Source organism: Eubalaena glacialis, chromosome 9 (genome assembly GCF_028564815.1).
Source record: "Eubalaena glacialis isolate mEubGla1 chromosome 9, mEubGla1.1.hap2.+ XY, whole genome shotgun sequence".
Classification (NCBI taxonomy): domain Eukaryota; kingdom Metazoa; phylum Chordata; class Mammalia; order Artiodactyla; family Balaenidae; genus Eubalaena; species Eubalaena glacialis.
In genome coordinates this window covers 4,175,880-4,196,420 of record NC_083724.1, presented here as the reverse complement: position 1 = coordinate 4,196,420, position 20,541 = coordinate 4,175,880, and positions in this window count along the sequence as shown.

Sequence of the window (20,541 nt, the reverse complement as noted above, 5' to 3'; positions counted from 1 at the left end):
ACCTGATGTGGATGAGCCACACTGCCAGCCCTCGGGCCCTGGCAGCCCTCCCTCCCCCAGAGACAGGAAATTGCATCAGCCTGGGGCCCGGCCCACACCTGCCGTTGTGACCTGAGCCCCCAGTGCCCTGTCTCCTGCAGGCGTATTTTTGGTGCTGACTGCCTGCCTCCTCGGTAGCAGGAAGGTCAGACTTCCCATGAATGACCTTGGGGAGTCAAGGGGGAGGTGAGGTGACGTGGGCTGGAGAGCCTTCTGGAAACACAAGAGATTTCATTTCCAAAGAAACATCCAGCACACCTCATCTCGGAGCTCCCGGGCTGGGCGGGGCTTCTGAGGGACACGGTTCAGGGTGAACTGTCCGCTGTCATCATGCCCTCTGGGCTGGCTCACCTGGGCCCACCTGGCAGCGGGAGGGGTGGGCGATCCCTCTCCTCCCGGGACTTGTGGATTCCTTCCTGATCACCGGACAGGATCCTCCCCTCAGCTGGACTAAAGAGGCTTTCACAGGGGCTCTGGCTGGAGTTGGTGGAGTAAAAGATGCCCACAGCACGTTCCAGCCCATTCATGAGCTTCATCGGATGCCCTATGGGTGCCCGAGTCTGTGCCAGACTCGGGGGGCCAAGTGCTGGGGGAGCGAGATGGACCCTGAGCACTTTCGTGGGAGGCGAAGGAAGTGTCCCTGCGATAATTTGAGGGTGATTTGGGATGGATCGGGGCAGGGGGAGTAAGTGTGATGTGGGGAGGCCATCTTGTTATGGGTTGAATCGTGTCCCCCAACTCCCTACGTTGACGTCCTCACCCCCAGGACCCCAGAATGTGACCTGATTTGGAAATAGGGTCTTTGCAGATGCACCCACTAGGTTAAGATGAGGTGACACTGGAAAACGATGGGCCCTTAATCCAGCTGAGGAGGCAGGGGGCCAGGAGGAGCACAGCAAGAGTGCAGTCAGCGAGGGCTGGTCCATGAGCGCGGTCCGCAGGCAGGACGACTCGGTGCGGGGCACACAGGGAGAGACACGCCCCCACCCGGGACACCAGAGTGCCTGGGGTCCCCCAGGACGGCCCAACAGGCTGTTCCCCCCAGAGACTGGAGGAGGGATGGAGGAATCACGGAATAGTAGAAGGGAAGGTTCTGTGACCGCCTGGAGCACCCCCCGCCTTGTGCATCACTCGGCTTCTGCAAAATATCACCCATTGTCATCGCCTGTTCCACCTGTTCTTGAGATTAGCGACTTCCGGGGAGGGGACGGATATTCCAAGGGCTGCCTTCTGTCCCCCGCCTGTGCTGGGCATGCGGGCCATGTGGGAGAGGGGAGGGCACAGCTGGTGGACTGACAAGTGCTGTGGTCCCGCTCCCAAGCTCACGGCCACTCAACTCTTCCAACACTTTTCCCACCTCTCACAGATCTGAACCCTACAGGTGGGATTGCCGCCAGACTTCTGAAGCTCTTCCTGAGATGAAAGGATAATTTACCGAAAGATCCAGAAGCTGGGAGGGGGGGTGAGTGTGTGTCTCTTGCCTGTGACATCTTCCTTGGACCCCTTCCCAATTCTGGGCTCTGTTTGCCCACGTGCAGGGCTTCGGCCAAAGCTGGACGCCAGCCCCAGCTGAGCTCAGCTTTACAGACTCAGAAATGGTGTCTGCAGGCCAGTACGGCCCTCAGAGCCCCCAGTGATGAAACGCCGTGCTCCAGGCATGGAGACCTGCATTCTAAACTTGACATCACCAGTAACCAGCCAAGTGACCACAAGCAAGACACCTCGCTCTCCGGTCCTCCGCTTTCTCATCTGCAAAAGGCTCCCTTTCCTCTAGGAGATGATGGAGTCTAACGCACCAATGAGAGTGAAATGCTGTCAGCTGCAATATGCGATGCTGTGTTTAAATATAAAATACACAGTATGGCCATTATTAGCAGAGTCCAGGAAGACACATACACGCACCCACACACACCCTGCGTTTCGTCCTTACTGTTCCCATCCTTCAGTCCCCTCATTGCCTCAGAGCCAGAGGGGCCCTTGGCAGTGACCCAAGCTGCACTTGTCAGGCTGGGGCCTGAGCCCACAGAGCTGGGCAGCCCGTGTGAACAGGTAAACACTATGCATTGTCCCACAAAGTCCATTTCACTCAGAGATCTACAGGGAAGAAGGTGGAAACATTGCTTTACCACCAAAACAGATACAGATCTATTGTGGAATAGAATTTAGAATATCCTGCCATCTTGAGAAAATGAGATTTCAAAGCACTATTGGTCCAAGTCTGACCACTTTAGGCTACGTCCCTACCTAAAAGCCAGCAGGAGCTTTGGTGGGAAAGCCTGGCAGGCCAAGCCCTACAGTTTTTAGTGGAGAAAACATTTCCCAGCCTCCCTCACATGATACATAGTCATGTGACTAAGTACTGACCAGTGGGATAAGCAAATGTGTCCTATGACAGCTCTAAGGACAGTCCCTAAAAGGCAGTTTGGTGAGTACCCTGTGACTCCTTTCTTCTTTGTCCCATCGTCCAGCCTGCTGCCTGGAACAGAGATGTGATGGCTTGAGCTCAGGCTGCCATTTTGGGCCATGAAGACAAAGGCTACATCCTAGGGAAGGCAGAGTGGAGGCTGGAAAGGTCTGGGTCCTGGTAGTTGAGCTGCCATACCATCCCTAGGCTGCCCAAGTCTAGTCCTAATGGAGAGAGTATCTCTGTAGATGTGATGTTTGGAGGATGAGGGAGTTGGCTTGCCTAGAGTGGGGAAAGCATTCCCAGCAGAGGGAACGGCCTGAGCAAAGGTCTGGCAGTCAAAGCAAGATGTCATGGCTGGGAACGGCTGGAGCGTGGGGAGGAGAGTCTGAGGGCCTGAGGCTGGGAGGTTGTCAGGGGCAGACAGCAGGGACTGGGGGTCTGTGCACCCAGCATCCTGCTGGTCCCACCTACCTCCTCCCTGCAAACCCACCCGTCCTCAGGAAAGGATTCCATACTGGTCGCCTGCACCTGCCTGTGAAGTCAGCAGGAGTCTTGGGATGATCTGCCCCCAGACTGAATGCGAGGCTCTGTCCGCTGGGGAGGGGCTCCAGACACCACCGAGGGGAAATCTTTGATCTGGGGATGTCTTCCTGCCTGAACCCCATCACTGGCAGGACCAGGGGAGCCCCAGGCACAAGAGTCCTGGCGCAGCCCCTCAGGGACTTACACGAGGTCAGCGCCCCTGACGCCCCTCCCTGCTGATGCGGGGAAGCCCCCATGGCTGAAAATCGGCCTTTGTGACCTGCTTTTGGTGAGCTCGGCTGTGCGGGGACTACTTTCCAGGCACAGAGAGGCTGTCAGGTCCCATGACGCTGCAGCTTTCCAGGCCCTCCCACTGGCAGGTAGACGTGGGGGGTCTCCCCCCAGAGGAAGCCTGGTAGACAGGACCTGTGGGATCCGGGCCTGGAGGTGAGGGTCTGGGTGGACTCACTCCCTCTCTGAGCCCCCGGGGACCGTGCTGGTAAGATGTGGGTGGGAGGTGAGCCCTGGAAGACGGGGCGGGTCCAGGGAGCAGAAAACCCAGCTTCACAGTCTCATCCTGTCTGTTACGTGTCTGTTCCACGTCCCCTTGGACTGGGGCTCCTGAGGGAGGGGCTTGCTTCAAACCTGCGCTCATCTCCACAACAGTTAGTCCCAGACGCGTGTCTGCAAGAATTTGTTCAGCGAGCCGTTCAAAGTCAACGCCATCTCCTTTGCTCGGAGCCGGGCTCCAGCCATCCCCGCCTGCCTCCTGCAATCTGGCCTGGCCCGTGAACTCACTCCCTTCACGGGACACCGGCAACAGCGCCTCCAATACACCCATCGCTGTGTCGCTCGGCTGGCTGCCCCCAGGCCTCGCCATGGCCAGACTGGAAGCTCTGAAGGGTCAAACTTGCTTAAGGTTGTATCCAGCACCAAGCAGATGCCCGGCTCAGACATGCTCCCCAGACAGGCGTGGGGGTGAAGGAAGGCGGGGTGGCCTTGGGAGGAGGGACAGTGCTGGAAATCCCAATTCTTCCCGCTCCCCGCACCGGAGCCGACACTCTGCAGGGCCCCCAGGACTCACCAGGCAGACCCCTGCGTTTTCTCCTCATTCTTTCTCTTCCCCTGGGGGAGAGGGGGCCCGGGCTTCTCCCTCCCAGAGGCCTCACTGCCTATAACGTGAGGGGCTGCCCTGTGATCCCAGCCCCCTTTGGCGAGCTCTGCCAGGCCTGGGGGTTGGGGGTGGCCATGGGGATCACACTGCCCCATGGCGATTCACGTTACGGCCGCGTTACAGCGGGTTTTTTCCACTGCTTCCTCTGCTGCGGCCTCTTCCTCTCTGGCAGTAACTTAATTAGCTCTCTCTGTTTTCCAAACAGGCAAGCGTGACTCAGCACTTTTGCATGCGGTCTAAATTTGTCGCTCACCCCCTAGGTGTCTTTTAGCCCAATCCTGCGAGAAATTAGAGCGTGGGGTTAGAACAGGGATTAGAGGGTGATTTCCAGCAGCTTCTGGCTTCCTGGTCTGACAAGGTTGGGTCCCTGTTGGACAGCCTTTTCTCCTGGCCGGCTCCCTGCTGGGGTGTGGTCACAGGTGCCTGAGCTCCTTCCTGGGTTTTTCCTTCCCTCTCTGGGGCAGGGTTGGGGGGGGGCTCAATCCCCCGCAGTTGCTGGAAGTTAAAAAACAAGGTCATCACCCTCTATTGATCCGTCATCGAAGGCTCAGGACCAAAACGCCCTCGGAGCTTTCCTGGGGCTCTTTGGGGCGTCAAGGGCAGCCTTCTGCCCTGTCTGCAGCCGGCTGGGGTCGGAGGCCAGGAGCATCCTCCCTCCTGGCCCCCCTCCACCTCTTTCTCCTCTGCCCTCAATCCTGCCCCTCATCCCCGCCCCCCGGTTTCTCCCTCTGTGCCCGGCGTGTGCTGGGGTCTGGGGGACGCCGAGGTGGAGGCTGTGGACGTGGCCCCAGCCCTCGAGGACATTAGCAGGGGACCAAGGAGTAAACCAGCTGCCTGCTGGTGTGCTGTGACCCGGGGGTGGAGGGGCTCTGGGGCCCATGGGGAGGAACTGGGTCCACCACCCCCAGCGCTGACCGCTGGCCAGAGCCGTGAACACCCTGCACCAGGGGCCCTCACGTTGGCTGTCAAGGGTGATGTAGCCCAGGGGCTGTTGGGATGATGGGGGTCCCCAACACCCAGACCCGCTGGGGCCCCTCCTTGCCCACCTCTCTTCCCCTCCCCCATGCACACCCCCTTCCTCTCTACCTAAAAGCACCTGCTCCCCCTCCCAGGTGTGGGAGCAGGTGTGGTTCTGGCAGCAGAAGCCCAGGCTTCCTCTCTCAGGGAGCAGCTAGAGGCAGGTGTCTGAGCCGGGGGCGTTTCTGTGTCTCTGGACAGAGACCCCCTTCCCTCCACCACCCCTTTAGTCCATCTCTCTCTGCAGTGTCCCCCGGACCTGAGTGGGCAGCAGAGAGGCACCGGGTACACTGAGGGGACCTGTATAAGCTTCCTGGGGCTGCTGTAACAAACCGCACCGACTCAGTGCCTTAAGTAACACAAACGTATATAAGTCCTAAAATCAAGGTGTCACGATTTCTTGTGGAGGCTCCAGGGGAAAGTCCACTTCCCGGCCTGTCCTTGCTCTGGAGTTGCCCGCGTTCCTCGGCTCCCGGCCCTTCCACCGGCTTCGGGGCCGGCAGCGTCTTCCCGCCTCGACCTCGGCCTCCGTCCTCACGCCTTCTCTCCGCTCTGCCCTCCTCCCCCCTCCAGTAGGGACCCTCGTGATGGCACTGGGCCCACCCACTTCTTCCAGGGTAACCTCCCATCTCAAAACCCTTAACTCGGCCGCGTCTGCAGAGCTCCTTTTGACGTGACAGTCACCTATTCACAGGTTCTGGGCATCAGGATGTGGGCCTCTCTGGAAGGCTGTCATTCTGTCTACTATAGGGTCACAGCCTGACCCCTGTCGCCCCAGTTCTGCTCAGCCTGACAATGGCACCCATGGGCCTTGAATAACCCAACTGGCTGAGGCTCCGAGAGGTCCGGTCCTCACTAAGGCCCAAGGCCAACCGCCACCGTCAGCTAAGCTGGAGGCACAGCGCTCTTTCATCACTGGCTGCAAAACGTAATTACAGAGGTGGAATCAATTACATGCTAACATGTGTGATGCGTCCCTGTTTCTCCCGCCATCATTTAGCAACTGGACAATACGGCCAGATGCTCGGAAACAGGCTGCCGACGGCGGTGTCAGCACCGCCAGAGCCGAGCTGGAGGGCCCAGCGGACAGTGAGTGATGCAGAGGGCTCTTTACTGCCCTTGACCGGGGTCCCTGGGCCCCCTCGCCCCATCAGGCCTCTCCTGTTCGACTCTCCGGCTCTTCCCAGGGATGCCAGCAGGACAGCCTCCCACCAGGGCCTTCTGCCAGGGCCCCGACTTGTCGCCATCCAGGCCTGGGCTCGGGCCCCTCCCCACCTGGTTCCTCCTTTGCCCCGGGTTGGTTTCCTGGAGAAACGGAGTGGGAGTCTGCTCACTTGTGCTGCTGCTACAGAGATCCCGGTGTGGGCCCCTCCCCCAACACGGTCCCTCCAGGCCCGGAGGGGAGCCCCGAGTCCTGGCTCTGGCTTGACTTCCTCGTGTCGGAATTTCAGGAGCCACTGAATTTCCATTTTCTGTGGTGGAAATCGGAGTGGTAATCTCAGGCTGCCTGCTTCACAGCCTTGCCCCACGCCCCCTGGACCCATCTCCTTAAGAACCCGGGTGTGGCCTGTTCCCTGCTCAGCGCCCCCGGGGCTGCCCGCTGCCCATGGAGGTCCAGCCCCTTTGCAGGGGGTCCCCTCGGAGGAGAACCTGGAGCCCGTCAGCGTGCTCGCCTGGGCCTGCAGGGAAGTGGAAGTGCCCAGCTCACAGGGGAGAGGACTGACTGCAGGGGGCACGTAGCCAGGGTCCAGGGACGTCACGCGCTGCCTGCCGACAGTGGCCATGGCGGGCCTGGCCCCAGCAAGCTGGCGTGTGTCCTTAGGAAGGCCCTCTTCCTCTCTGGAGGGGTCACCTTTGGCCATTCATCCACCGTGTGGGTGCTGGATTGGAGCCAGTCACCCTGGCCCCTCCTTTAGGGATGAAGGATAAAGGGAAGGTGGTCTGCTAAGGCCACTCGTGGGGGCTTGTGCCGCACGTGAAGATGAAATGCAGCAGCGACACACACACACACGTGCACACACACACACACGCATGTACGTGCATACAGTGGCCAAGCTTGGCACTGGGCCAGGGTTGGTGTCTGGTCCTCACCGCCCTGCCAGCCCGGGTGAGCCTCTCCTCTGGGGTAATGCAGACACGAGCTCAGAGAGGCTGAGTGACCTCCCAAGATCACCCAGCACTGCACCCCGAGCTCTCTGAAGCCAACACAGTGTTTTCTGAGCGTGGCCCCAGATACTATTTGATTTCAATAACCGTGGCAAGGACTGGCTCCCGTCAGCCCCCCCATGTCCTGCTTCCCCAGAATCCGGAAAACTACAGCTCCCAGCCTCCCTTGCACTCGGGTTGGGGCCACGGACTGACTCTGGCTGGTGACAACCACATGGCCTGTGCTCTGGAGGCTCAGGGATGAGAAGACCCTGGAGGCTCAGGGATGGAGGGATGGAGATCCTGGATCCCTGTGGCCCCGCATGGAAGGCAGAGGCAGGGTGGAAACCCGGGCCCTTATTCCACTGCCTTTCCTCGTAAAGTATCAGAAAGATTAATACAGCCCATAGGTCTGTGGGTCAGAGACACGGTTGCTTCACACGAGAGGGGTCTCTGTCTTGGAAATGATGTGTCCAGAAGGTGGGTGGCTTTGACCGAGCTTGGAAGGTCAGTGCCAGGCCCCGCTGATTCCCCAAGCCAAGCAAGAATGCTTACCGATCCCCGAGGCTTGGCTGGCATGGGGCTGTCATCTTCTGCCTTTAAAAGACCCCCGCATTGGCAGGTGCCTTTTGGAAAACCCCGTCTCCCCTGTGCCCTCTGGCAACCTCGGGGACATCTGGGCCGGCTTCCCTCCCAGTTTGGAACTCAACCGTTTCACATCCAGAAAGGGAGGCCAAGGCTCCAGTGCAGCTCACTTCCCTGATTTATAAAGTCAGCGATTCCGCGAAGCTCGCCTGGCCGGTGCTTCATGTTGCCCTTTTACATGCACTATCCGTTTTACGACTTAAGGAAGAGACAGGAAAGCGCGTACTTCTCCCCACATGGGAAATCGACAAGCCCAGCATCTCAATCAATACAGTCATATTCTGCTGACTTTGAGACTAGGCTGAAATGTCATCTTGGGGTGGGGGAGGGGCGGGGGGGGCTCTGGCGGGGAGCCAGAGAGATTTCTCAGCCGTGATGCTGATGTTATCGAAAAATCATCTGGCACTGTACACAAACAGATGGTCCCAGCGTAGGGCCATGCCTCTTGGAGGAGCAGTGCCGGGGAAATTATCCCCACCCAGCCAGGCCCTGCAGCCTGCAGGTTCCCCCTTAATCAATTCAGTGGGCGAGGCTGCTGGAGACTCAGATTTACACACCATGGGGGCTGGGAAGGAAATGGAGGTCACCTCCCTTCGCACAGAGGGCACGTCTCCCCGACACCCCACCTCTGCTTGCATACCCCCAGTGCCAGGAAGCTCACCACTGGGTTTCCTGAACCCGCTCCCTGAACCTGCCAGGCCCCTTGCTGGCTCCATATCTCAAGGCTGAAGCGGTCCAATCCTTCCTCATCCAGAAGTGGGGAGGCTCCCGAGACCGGAGGTGGCCAGCCCAGCTCCTGCCCAAGTCACGGGGCTTGTCAGGCCATGGCTCTCCACTGCTCCCTTTGATTCCATGCCCCTTCCCCCCGCCTCACCTCTCCCTGTCCTAGCTCTGGGCCTTGGTTCCCTTTGCCACACCTGACGTGGACCCTTTCCCCCTATCTGAACTCACCCCGGCCTCCCTGATCCCGCGGTGAAGCCTTGAACTAGGGCCTGCCGTCCGAAGACGCCTCACTCCACCCTCCTGCTTGGACAACTGCCCGACCCCGGGGCTGGGGCCTTGCTCCGTGCAGCCTGCTGAGGGGAGGCTGTGTTGCCCGCCCTGCCCCCCCTCTGCCCCGTGGGTGGGCCCTCCTGTCTCCACATCGTCAAACCCTCTCTCCTCCTCTCTGCAAAGACCCTGCCTCTTCCTGCATGGACCATGCTGGTCAGCGCCCTCCCTCGTGGCCCCGTTGGAGTTCTGCACACGGTCCCATCCCAGTGGCCCCTCGGGTCCCGACTCCGACTCCTGCTCATCCCCCAGCCTGGCCGCCCTGGTGGTGGGTCGCGCCCTTGACAGCCCGGGGCAGCCCCTCCTCCTGAATCCTGGTTCCAAGCCTCCGTCTCAGACCTCAACTCCTCGGACGTGGCCACGTTCTCACTATGAAACACAGCCGCTCCCCTGCTCAGCCCGCTGGGTTTTCCGGACTCTGTCACGGCCAGTGCCATCGGGCTGCCCTTCTCACTCTTCCACTCCCTGGCCCTGCCCCCCAGCAAGCCGTGTCTTCGTGGACCAGCTGGGAGTACCCGGAGAAATGGCACCCTGGGTGCTGTGGATCTCCTCTGAATTCTGACCACAGATTCCAAACGGGCACCCAGCACGGCCGGCGGGCCAGGTGTCGCCCTGCCTTTCAAACCGAGGTACTTCCGCCTCCTCTCCCTGGAGTCCAACCCCATCCTCGTCCGTCTCCTTCCACTGACGTTGACCTTGACTCAGTTCATTGAGAAACAGGAACAGACAGGAAGGAACTCATGTTATCCCCCCAGAACCCCCTATCTGCCTACCCCCTGCTGTTCCCGGCCCCCATCTTGGGCCGGTTTTACTGTGTCCTCCCCTCTCGACATCCTAAGGGTCCTTCTCCTGACTGCCCTGCCCCCCCCCCCCCCCCCGCCGCCGGCACCACCGGCTTCTCTGCTCTCTGATGGTGCCGTGAACATGCCCCACTTCAACAGATCTGCCCTGGGCCCACCCCTTCTCAGCAAAGCCCCTTGGAGGGGTTACCAACGTGGGCCTCTGGCTCCGCTCCTTCACCTGCAACTTCTCACCCTCCCTCCGGGCTCCAGCCACCTGCTGGCTTCCTTTGGCTTTACACTCTCCAGGTCTGTGTCCATCTTGGGGACTTGGATCCAGCTGGGCCATTGTGCCTCCGAGAGGGTGCCAGCCTCCTTATCGCCCATCCCGATTCGTCCGGGCCCCTCGACGGCATCTCCCCGTTGCTCCTTCCCCCTCCACCACCATGCCTGGTGTTTGTTGCTAACTCTATCCCCCCCACCATGCGGTAGGCCCACGGAGGGGGCTCCTTGCAGCTGCCTTCACCACTGTGTGCCCAGTGCCTGACACGGCATCAGGCACATAGCAGATGCTCAGGAAACAGTGAAGGGTGGAGGGTGGACGGTATTTGGATAACTGAGCCCAGAAGCAGATACTCACGGCCTCGATCAACCGACACATCACAGCAGCCACGGAATAGCCATTGTCCAGGCCCCGAGCACAAGCCTCTCTGCTCAGACACCTGGGTTGGTGGTTCTTTGTGTTCTCCATGGCTCTGGGCAGGGCTTCCATGCAGCAGGTGCCCGTGGATGGAACCCCTGGACGTCAGAACAGAAGGGCCTTCGATCTTGGAGCCTAGAAAGGGAGTGAGGTTGAGAGAGGCACGGCCTTGCCCGGGCCCAGCAAGCCTGCCTGGGCTGGGGAGACACTGACCCACCCCTCCAGGTCCTGGGCATGTCCGTCTCTCCCCTCTCATGCTTGTGTGTCGACCAGGAGTCGTGGAGAGATTGTCCCAGGCTCGAGGGCATGTGCCACCTTGACAACTGTGTCCCTGTCTTCTTCCCCAGGGCGGCCAGACCCAGTGTCCCCACCTCCCTGCCCTGCAAGCAGGGAAAGTTCTGGACCCCTGAGGGCTTTGCCTGGCACGTTTGTTAACCGATGGTTTTAACACCTGCACCCTCGCTCTGCTCCCACTTTCCCACAGGGGATGCCCCCGTCTTGGGGCAAATAAGAGCTTGGAAGCTGAGCTAAAATGACCTGTGGGTGGGGCTGGCCCCAAGCATGCTACAGATCCCGAGCCGGCAGCACCCAAGTTGGGGTGGCTGCGTAATAATAGGGGTCTTGCATTCCAACAAGGCCTCTGTCCCCCTGCTTGAGCGATTTGCGTCAAGGCACATTGGTGAGATCCCTGGCTGGGCCCCATCAAGCTGGTGGGGGTCACGGCGTGGGCTTTTCTGGGGTCAGGGACAGTCTGGGGTCAGGGTGGGGACGTACGTGAGGGGCTCACAAGAACGGAATGGAAATCTGACTTAATCCATTCCAAGGAGATCTACGGGGCACCTGTGATGTGCCGGCCTGGGGACCGGGTGGTGAGTGCGTCGGAAGGGCCTTTGTCCTCCAGGAGCGCGTGTGATAAAAATGGGGACCTGGGAGGTGGGTGTCAGCCTGCAGAGCAGAGCTGGCTGAAACTGGTTTGAGGAAAACAATTTACGGATATTGTTCTCGAGACAGCCGGTGGCGTCTAATCAAATAACAGTTCCCTAACTCACCGCTAATTTGTTCTTAAGATCAACCTTAGGAATCCTTCCGACTCGGGATCTATTTTCTGATTCTGTACACAGCCCAGGTTTGTCGTTTCATTTGGCTGTTCTGAATAATTCACATCCTCCAAATTGCTCCGGCTCCTACCGCCGGGCGCTGAGGGAGAGGCTGCACGGTGGGGCAGGGCGGGGTGGAGTCCCCCCCAACCTCCTCTAGCGGCCCCTGGGGTTCTGGGCGATTTCCAGCTAAGCAGGACTGGAAGGGACGTGACTGGCCTCCGCTTCCCCCGGAGGAACTCGGGGCTTTCTGGGTCCTTCTCTTCCTTTTTGTGTCGTGGCCCAATGTGGAGACTGGAGAAGCAGAAAGATGTGCAGAGACCCCACTCTGAGGGTCACGAAGAATCATCACCGGATGGATGCCCCCAGGTCCCTGAGCCCCCTGCTTAACAGGACGGGCGTGCCCGAGGCGGGTGAAAACTTCTCCTCATTCCCAGGGACTCAGCACTCAATGTGCATCTCTCTGGAGGTCTGGAAGGATCTGTTCCATTGGAACGGAGAACGGACTCCGGCCAGATTTTGATCTGCATTTGGAAAGCCCGCTCCCGACTGGACCGCCGTTGTCCCCTCCTCAATGTTAGCGTGTACTAGGAGCACACCTGTCATTCATGCATCAGCAAGCGTTCACTGCCCACTTACTATGTGCAGGCCCAGGGCTGGGCGCTGGGGATGCACGCAGGTGGACCTCTCCCACGCTGTCATCTACGGGGGGCTGGACACACAGACACCACAGCTGGTGTCTGATGGACGCACTCCTGTAGGCAAACTGACCTGCAGGCGGAGAAGCACTTGGCCGTGTGAGCATCGGGGCCAACGTGCCAGGTGGAGGGGACAGCCAGCGAGAGGGCGTGAAGCTTCAGCTGCGTGCCCTGGAGATGGTCACCTGCAGTCCGACATAGGCAGTGTCCCCTTGAACACGTGGCCTCGTGGCTCTGAGACGGGCTGTGGCTCTGGCCATCGCTCTGTGGTCCGGGAGGCTGGTCTCTGAGCACAACAAGGTGGTCAGCATGCCAACCTGCTTGCAGGAGGTCCCCTGACTGTTCCCACCTGAGCCTCCCAACCTGGGCCCCAAGGACTGCCGTGATGCTCAAATGAAGTCGTGACCTCAAGGGCCCAGCCTGGAGCCCAGCACCCTGGGCTCCGAGGAACAGGCAGCCAGGCCAGCCAGCCCCAGCGCCCATGTCCAGGGCCCTGCCTGGGTGCTACCTGAGGGCTAGCGGCTCAGATGTCCCTCGTGGTGACCTGAGGGTGGGTCCTATGGGGATCCCGCCCCTCCAGGGTCAGTGGTGTGGCCACCGTCACACCGCTGCCAGCAGTGGAGCAGGGATTTGACCAGGTCACACTGACCTCCAGCACCTACTACCTTTTTCACTGTCCATAGAATCTCCCTTGGTGTTAAGTTTCCATGTCCCTTTTGGATTCCTTTGTAAAGATGGCTCCCCCTGAAAGCCTGTGCTGGGGAGGAGAGCGGGAGAAGGTGGGCACCTAAGAACGGGATGTTTCTTACCCAGAAGATCACCTTTCAGATGACTTTAAGCCTGTATTTATAGAACCACTGAGGGTTGGAAGAGTCTACCTGAATTTTTCTGTTATTTTATTGCGCTGTTATGGGTGAAACCAGCTGCTGGTTTTGTACCCGAGAATTGGGGCCTCGTGACACCTCTGGAACCGTCATTGTCTCCTCTGCTGGACCGAGAATGCCTTGAGGGCTGGGTGTCAGCATGGAGCTGGCGCAGTAACTGAATTGCAGGGCTCACCTCCCAGGGCGGCCTTCACGCCAGCCTTCCCGGAACTGGTGCAGACGGACAGCCTCCTGGGAGGAAGGACCTGAGAAAATTCTCCTTCTGGACATCATGTCTGAAGCTCCGAGATGCACAGGCCAGGCCAGGAGCCGCTGAGCTGCAGGAAAGCTTTAACTGAATGTCCCCTTTCCCGACCCTTCCTGAGTGAACATCAGCTTCTCTGAATGACCCGATGCAGCCGCTGTTTGTCTTCTTTATTATGGCCTGCCACCGCCAATATAACCGGGACACCGGCGCCCGCGTAAGTGAGATAAGCAGCTGGTAGGAGAGCCTGTCCCGCTAATGGAAGGAGATGGCGGCGGGAGCCAGGAGCTGGGTGGAGGGGCAGGGTGGGCGATGTCGTGGGAAGGTAGGCACCCACGCGGTCTCTGGCCCCGTGGACAGCCTGGGGGTCTGTGCTCGTGTTGCTGGCCAAGACCATGCTGTTCAGGAGATCCGTGTGCGCCACTGATGGGAGAAGCTCCGGGGGCGGGGGTGGGGGTGGGCAGGCAGGGGGAGGTCCTCCAGGAATAACCTGAGATTCAATAAGCAGAAATGAAACAATGAAGAATGTGCCCAGCAACATCATTCTCGGCAACCTTATTTTCAAGCCCATAGCGGGAAGGAAAAGATCAATAAGGAAATTGCTGTTTCTTTTCAGAGTCAGCTGCTGGAGCCACCTGTGTTGTCACAGCCCTCTCTCCAGGGCCCGACAGGGGAAACAAGAAACGGCCTGGGGTGGGGGGCAGCCCGTGTCCCTCCCCGCAATCGTGGGGACTCGGGCCAATTAGCAGTGTATGACATCCCACCGATTTCTCCAAACACGGCTCTTCATTTGGCGCGAGCCGAAGGCTGGGTGTCCGGGATGCCCGTCCCAGGTCTGCCACTAACTAGCCATGCTAACTTGTTAAGGTGTTAACTAGTCTCTGTGGGTTAGGTGCCTTCGAAGGGGAGCAAATGGCTGAGGGATCATCTGATGGAAGACACAGGTTTCACCAGGCAGGAGCGGGAGGTTTGAGAGGGCCAAAGGGCTCCTCGCCTCGAGGCTGGAACCCCTGAAGTCTTCCGACGTGACGCCCAGTGCTCCCACCAGCCCAGGCTGAGGGTCACAGAGAAGTGGTCACCTGCCCGGGGGTCAAGAGATGCTCCCTTCACACCCCTCCCCCGAGGCCCCTGACTGCAGCCCGTGTCCTGTGATGTCACTCTTCAGCTGTGCCCTCCCTCCATCGACGGCACAGGGCTCGGACCAGGTTTGGAGGCCTGGACCAGGGCCGGCGGGATGCAGTCTCTTGTGGAAGCAGGCAGTAGCCCCTCCCCTTTTGCCAAAGTAGAAATTAAACCTTGAAGGGGCAGCCAAGGAGGCTTCCAAGGCCTGCTTGCTGACCTGCAGCTGCTCCGAGTCTGATCAGGTGCTTGGAATTAACCAGTGTGTGTGCGCGTGTGCCAGTATGTGCACGTGGGTGCAGGTGTGTGTACACGTGTGTGCAGGTGTGCGCATGGGTGCGTGTGTGCGCACGTGGGTGCAGGTGTGTGTACACGTGTGTGCAGGTGTGGGCACGTGGGTGCAGGTGTGTGCAGGTGTGAGCACATGGGTGCACATGTGTGCAGGTGTGTGCAGCTGTGTGCACACGTGTGTGCAGGTGTGAGCATGTGGGATGCAGCGGGATCGAGGGCACAGAGAGGAGAGGCCCCGTCCCCCACCTGCCGGCCTCCCCCAGCGAGGGAGAAGCAGAGATGGATGCCAGCCCTCCGCCTCCCTCTGCTGCCCTGCTCAGCGCCCACAGCAGTGACTCACCAGCACCTGGGGCTGGGCTGCGGGGTGAGCCCGGATCCTTACGGGCACACCTTTCTGGCATCTTCTGCTGCCTGCTGTGTGATGAATAAGCGTCTAGTGACTCACCAGCTGGAGGACAGGCCATGTGTGCCAACGGCCAGCCGAGGGCAGGGTGAGCAGAGCGCAGGGTCCAGAGCAGCCCCAGGTTGACAGCCGAGCTAAGGCGCCACATGGGACAAGGGATTTCCCCAAAGATCCTCCAGAGGACGGGACCTCAGCTTGCTTTAGAGTCCTGGCCAAGTCTCTGGATTTAGACATTCTGTTTAGAACAACAAAGAACGGCCTCACAGAGACACAGCATCCCAAAACTACTTTAATCTTTGCTGATCTGATGAAATTGGTGAAGGCAAAAAATTCCCACTCAGATTGAATAATTACCCCTGGGGTGAGACTTCACAATCACAGGGATTAGGCATCCTTGTACACAAACCTTTTAAAGAGCACTTTAAAAAGCAATGGAGTGGGGACTTCCCCGGTGGTCCAGTGGTAAAGAATCCGCCTTACAATGCAGGGGACGCAGGTTCCATCCCTGCTCAGGAAACTAAGATCCCACATGCCGCGGGGAAGCTAAGCCCGAGCGCCACAACTACGGAGTCCTCGCACCTCAACTAGAGCCTGCGTGCCGCAAACTACAGAGCCCACGTGCTCTGGAACCCGCACGCCACAACTACAGAGCCCGCGTGCCCTGGAGCCTGCACGCCACAACTAGAGAAGAGAAAAACCCGCATGCCACAATTAGAGAGAAACATGCACACCGCAACGAAGAGCCCGAAACAGCCAAAAATAAATAAAAAATAATAAAATAAATAAATAATAAAAATAAATCTTAAAAAAAAAGCAGTGGAGTAAGTGCCTATGTCATGGAGGCCATGAATATTCACCTCTAGGCAAATTTATGGAAATTTATGGAAATGGTAGAATTTCCAGTGACAGCATCAAACAGTCTCAGAAAGAGAAGAGCCCGGAAATGGAGCCTAAGTACGTGGGACCCTCAACCTAGGACTCGGGGTGGGGAGCTGGGCCATGTAATAACTCCTGTTGGGACAGCTGGGCAGCCTTTTGGCAAAAGGTCAAAGTGCACCCACACGTCACACTACATAAACCCCAAAGGCACTGCCAGTCTTAACGTAAGAAGCAAGCCTGCATCAGCACCAGAGAAAAATGAGTCCATTCATTATGACGGCCCTTACTGTGTCTCGAGAGCCAAAAGCATTAGAAGGATAATTGATAATTCTGACTACATTTTAAAAAACCCACCATAACCAAAATCAAGATCGACAAACCACAGGATATTTGCAACTCCCAGAAACACAAAAGCTGACTTCCCACATATACAAAGAACGCCTAACATTTATACGGGAGAAAATTCTCAGCAGCTGAGTAGGGAAAAATGGGCAAAAGATATGAACTGAGAGTTCCCAGATAAGTATTGTCAATGGCTTTGCAACATACAAAAGATGCTTCCCTAACTCTTCATAAGAGAAGTGAAAATTCAAAGTGCTGGGAGATACCACGTCTTACCTCCCAGACTGGAAAACTCCCAAAGATTTTCCAAGCACTCCATGGGGAAATCTGCACTCTCGTACACTGCTAGAAGGAAAGTAAAGTGGTGCAACCCCTGTGGAAGGGAATTCAACAATACTGGGCAGAAGGACAGAAGCGTTTACCCTCAGACCCTTTATTCCAAAGACACATATCATGTGCAATACGTGATGTGACTTTACACGAGGTTATTCACCGTGGAATGGTTTTTAAGAGCAAACTATTAGAAACAACCCAAATACCCACCATGGGGGTGCTGGTGACACACACCATGCCACATCTACACAATGGGATACACACATCAATGAAAAGGATGAGTTCCATGTCCCTAATGTCACCTTCAGGGAAAATTATGTGAAAACAGCAAGATGCGGCATAATTTACAAGCAGGGTATAGGCACAAATTGATGCCTCTCTTTGCTATCGGGTTCAAAGGACTCTATATCTCATTCTGAGAGCCTGTGAAAATAATCTCTAACAATAGATTTACTAAAGCAAAATCCTGCTACAGGAGACCTTTTCAGAAACAATTCACCCAAGGGAAATCAAATGGAGATGGTTCTCAAGAGAGCTGCTCCTCAATAGCGAAGATCTGGGCCACCAAGAAAGGGACGTCTTACATGATGGTGAGCAGACCAGCCCCTTCACACCCTTAAGGCTCTGCTCTGCCTGGGCCTGATGATGCAGGGCATCAGATGGATGATCCGGCTTTGAGCTCCTGAACCCCGGGGACTCAGCCTCACTCTTCGCGGACCAACAGTCCCCGGATCATGCTTCTTTCAGTGAAATGTGTCACGTCTTCCTGGGCCACGCCTACACAGGCGTCTGGACAAGGATTGGACCCAAGTCCCCCTCCCTCCCAAATCCCCGCTCCAGCTTCTAGGAGCTGCCTCTGGGGGTTCATTTCCCTGTGAGCCCCGAGGAATGACCTGCTGTCCACAGTCCCGGCCCAGCTGCTAACTTCTCCAGGGACCCTCAACAGCCTGAAGGTTTCCGATGTGTCCCCGTGTTGGCCTGGGCTGTCCTGTGGACGTGGACACTCTTTCGTGGGTTGGAAGCTCAGATGTCCTGAGACAGTTTCCATCTGAGGACGGGGAGCCTGGTGCCTCTTCTACAGGTGGCGTGAGGTCAAAGGGATGCGGGGGAAGCAGGTGTCAACATCAGCTTCTAAGCGGTGACTGTGCCCGATCTTTACCACTTATAATCTGCAAATGGGATTACGTTAAGTGTTCCAATTAAAGACAATGTTCTACCCCCTACCCTGGCCCGTTCAGCTACCTGAAATCACCATCGCCTTCTTTTCCCTTCCCATGGGTGGAGCCTGGCACTTCACCAGTCTGAGACCCTGCACGTCCCAAGAACCCAAGAGATGCCTCCTTCCTGGTCACTTGCGAGAGCTCGGCCACCCTCACCGCACGCCTTCCCTAAACGACAAGGGCATCGCGACTCCCGGAGCTAGAGGTGAATTCCATGGGCAGCTGTGTGGGGTCACCCATCACAGGCCTCCTTCAAGAAGAAAGCTGCGGAAACTAGAAAAGTTCCAGGCCTACCCAGCTGCACCCAGGACTGGGCATCTCATGCTCTGGCCTCCGGTACCCACCAAAGAACTGCTGAGTTTTGATTCCAGGCCAAACTTTTAATAAAGAAAATTCATCTACAGATGTTCTGCCATCAGCCAATATATTCAGTTATTGGAATCCGGGAGATTTAGTGGCAAGCCGGTTGTTTTATTTGCTCTCTGGATGGAACCATTTTTCTTGCGTATTTAATATCCTGGAGGATTATTTTCCCCGGCAAATACTCAGTCGGAGACAGCAAATCCATTCGGAACCTATCAGGTCGTTATTTTGTCTTCTGGTGACTCAGAGTAAGTATTTGTACATTTGCTGTCTCCTATGCCATTAAGGGGAAATTATGAAGAGTTCGGCCCATAATTGCAGCTGTAATTACTTAACAATCCCTGCCCGATCCTGCCTGGACAGACTCCCATCACGGCTTCACACCGGGAATAAAGTCGGTGGCGTCTTAGACTGTCTTACTGAAGTCGGGGCTGTTCTATGAAGAACCAACTCCTGTCTCTCCCGGGGAGGATTTTGCGTGCCGGCTCCCTCCAAGGTAACTTGCAAACATGAAAGTAGGAAAATGCCTCCCACTTCTAAAAGTTTGAATTGCAGCTTGTCGTGCGATGGCTGTGGCAGTGGCCTGTGCGAGTCCTCTTTCTCGGGGAGGACTTGCGGCTAATGAGGCTCTAATTGAGTGTCAGGCGTTTCCTACCATCCCCACCCCGCTTCCTCCTCACAGTTCAGGGTATCTGGCGAAGGAAACCCAGTAGCAACAAGAAAGCAAGAAAGGATTTTTTGGATTATTTTGTCTTGGGCTTGGTGAATTAAAATAAACCCCAAGGGCTTCCCTGGTGGCGCAGTGGTTGAGAATCTGCCTGCTAATGCAGGGGACACGGGTTCGAGCCCTGGTCTGGGAAGATCCCACATGCCGCGGAGCAACTAGGCCCGTGAGCCACAACTACTGAGCCTGCGCATCTGGAGCCTGTGCTCTGCAACAAGAGAGGCTGCGATAGTGAGAGGCCCGCGCACCGCGATGAAGAGTGGCCCCTACTCGCCGCAACTAGAGAAAGCCCTCGCACAGAAACAAAGACCCAACATAGCAATCAATCAATCAATCAATAAAAAAATAAATCTTTAAAAAAAAAAAAAAAAAAAAAAAAAAAAAAAAAAAAAAAAAAAAAAATAAACCCCAAATCTTAAAGAATACGTTGGGTATAAGAGAATCACAGATGCTGGGAAGATGGGGCAGTCCAGAGCATGGGTGATGGAGGAAGGATTTAAAGGAACAGGAAAGAAGCAGTGATTCCTCCTTGGAGATGGGGAACGGGAAGCTTCCAGAAGGTGGGAGCTCTGAGCTGGGAGGGGAGGAAGGACGTGGGGAGGGCACAGGTGAAGGGGCCAAGGGGCTCTGGAGCGCCTTGTGCCCGGAGGTGGAGACCTGCTCGGTGAGCCCCACAGCAGCGTGTGGGCAGAGGCGAGAGGCTGAGGGGCGCTGGGGTCAGAGGTGGCCTGGGCCAGGCCCGAGGCGGCACCGTCCCCTCGCAGTGCAGTGTCTAGGCGGCCCCCAGCGTGCGGCAGAGACGTGGCCCCCGGTGCGGGGGTGGGGTGGGGTGGGGAAGGGTCCCAGGAGTGGCCCTTGACTATGCAAGGCCGCCGCCCCTCCCCCAGGCTGCCCTGCTGGCCCACACCCCTAGCACTTTTCCAGGGTCCTCTGGCATCTCCCTCCCTCCCCACCCAGTGGTCCAGGGCCCACCCAATTTCTCATGGGCGAGCTGACTGCGATCCAGGGCTCGCAACAGCGGGCAAGCCCCGCCCAGTGGTCATTCTCTTCTGCTTCAGTGTGTTACTCCACCGGAGGGGTTGGAGAGGACAAGCGGGGCCTCCACCCTACTTCGCATCCCATATCTTCCCAGCAATTGGCCGGATCCCAAGGGTGCCCGCTGTGACTAGCAGACACGGTCCCCACGCCCCTGCTGCCTCCTGGCCTGACTGGCTTGCCGTCTCAGTGGCTCCAGCCTCCGAGGGGCCCCGGGGACGGAGTCAGATGTTCTTAGATGTTCTCAGACTGACTCCGAGAACACCAGTGCCGTGAACGCCAGCCACACCCCCTCTAAGTGCCGCCTACACCCCTGCCTGGGGACCCGCCCAGGTTCTTTCCAGGACACGTGATGGAAACTGAAGGAGACTGTTTTGGAAACACATCAGCTCCTCTGCTATCTGGTTTGGGTGTGGTGCCAGCTGGGCTGA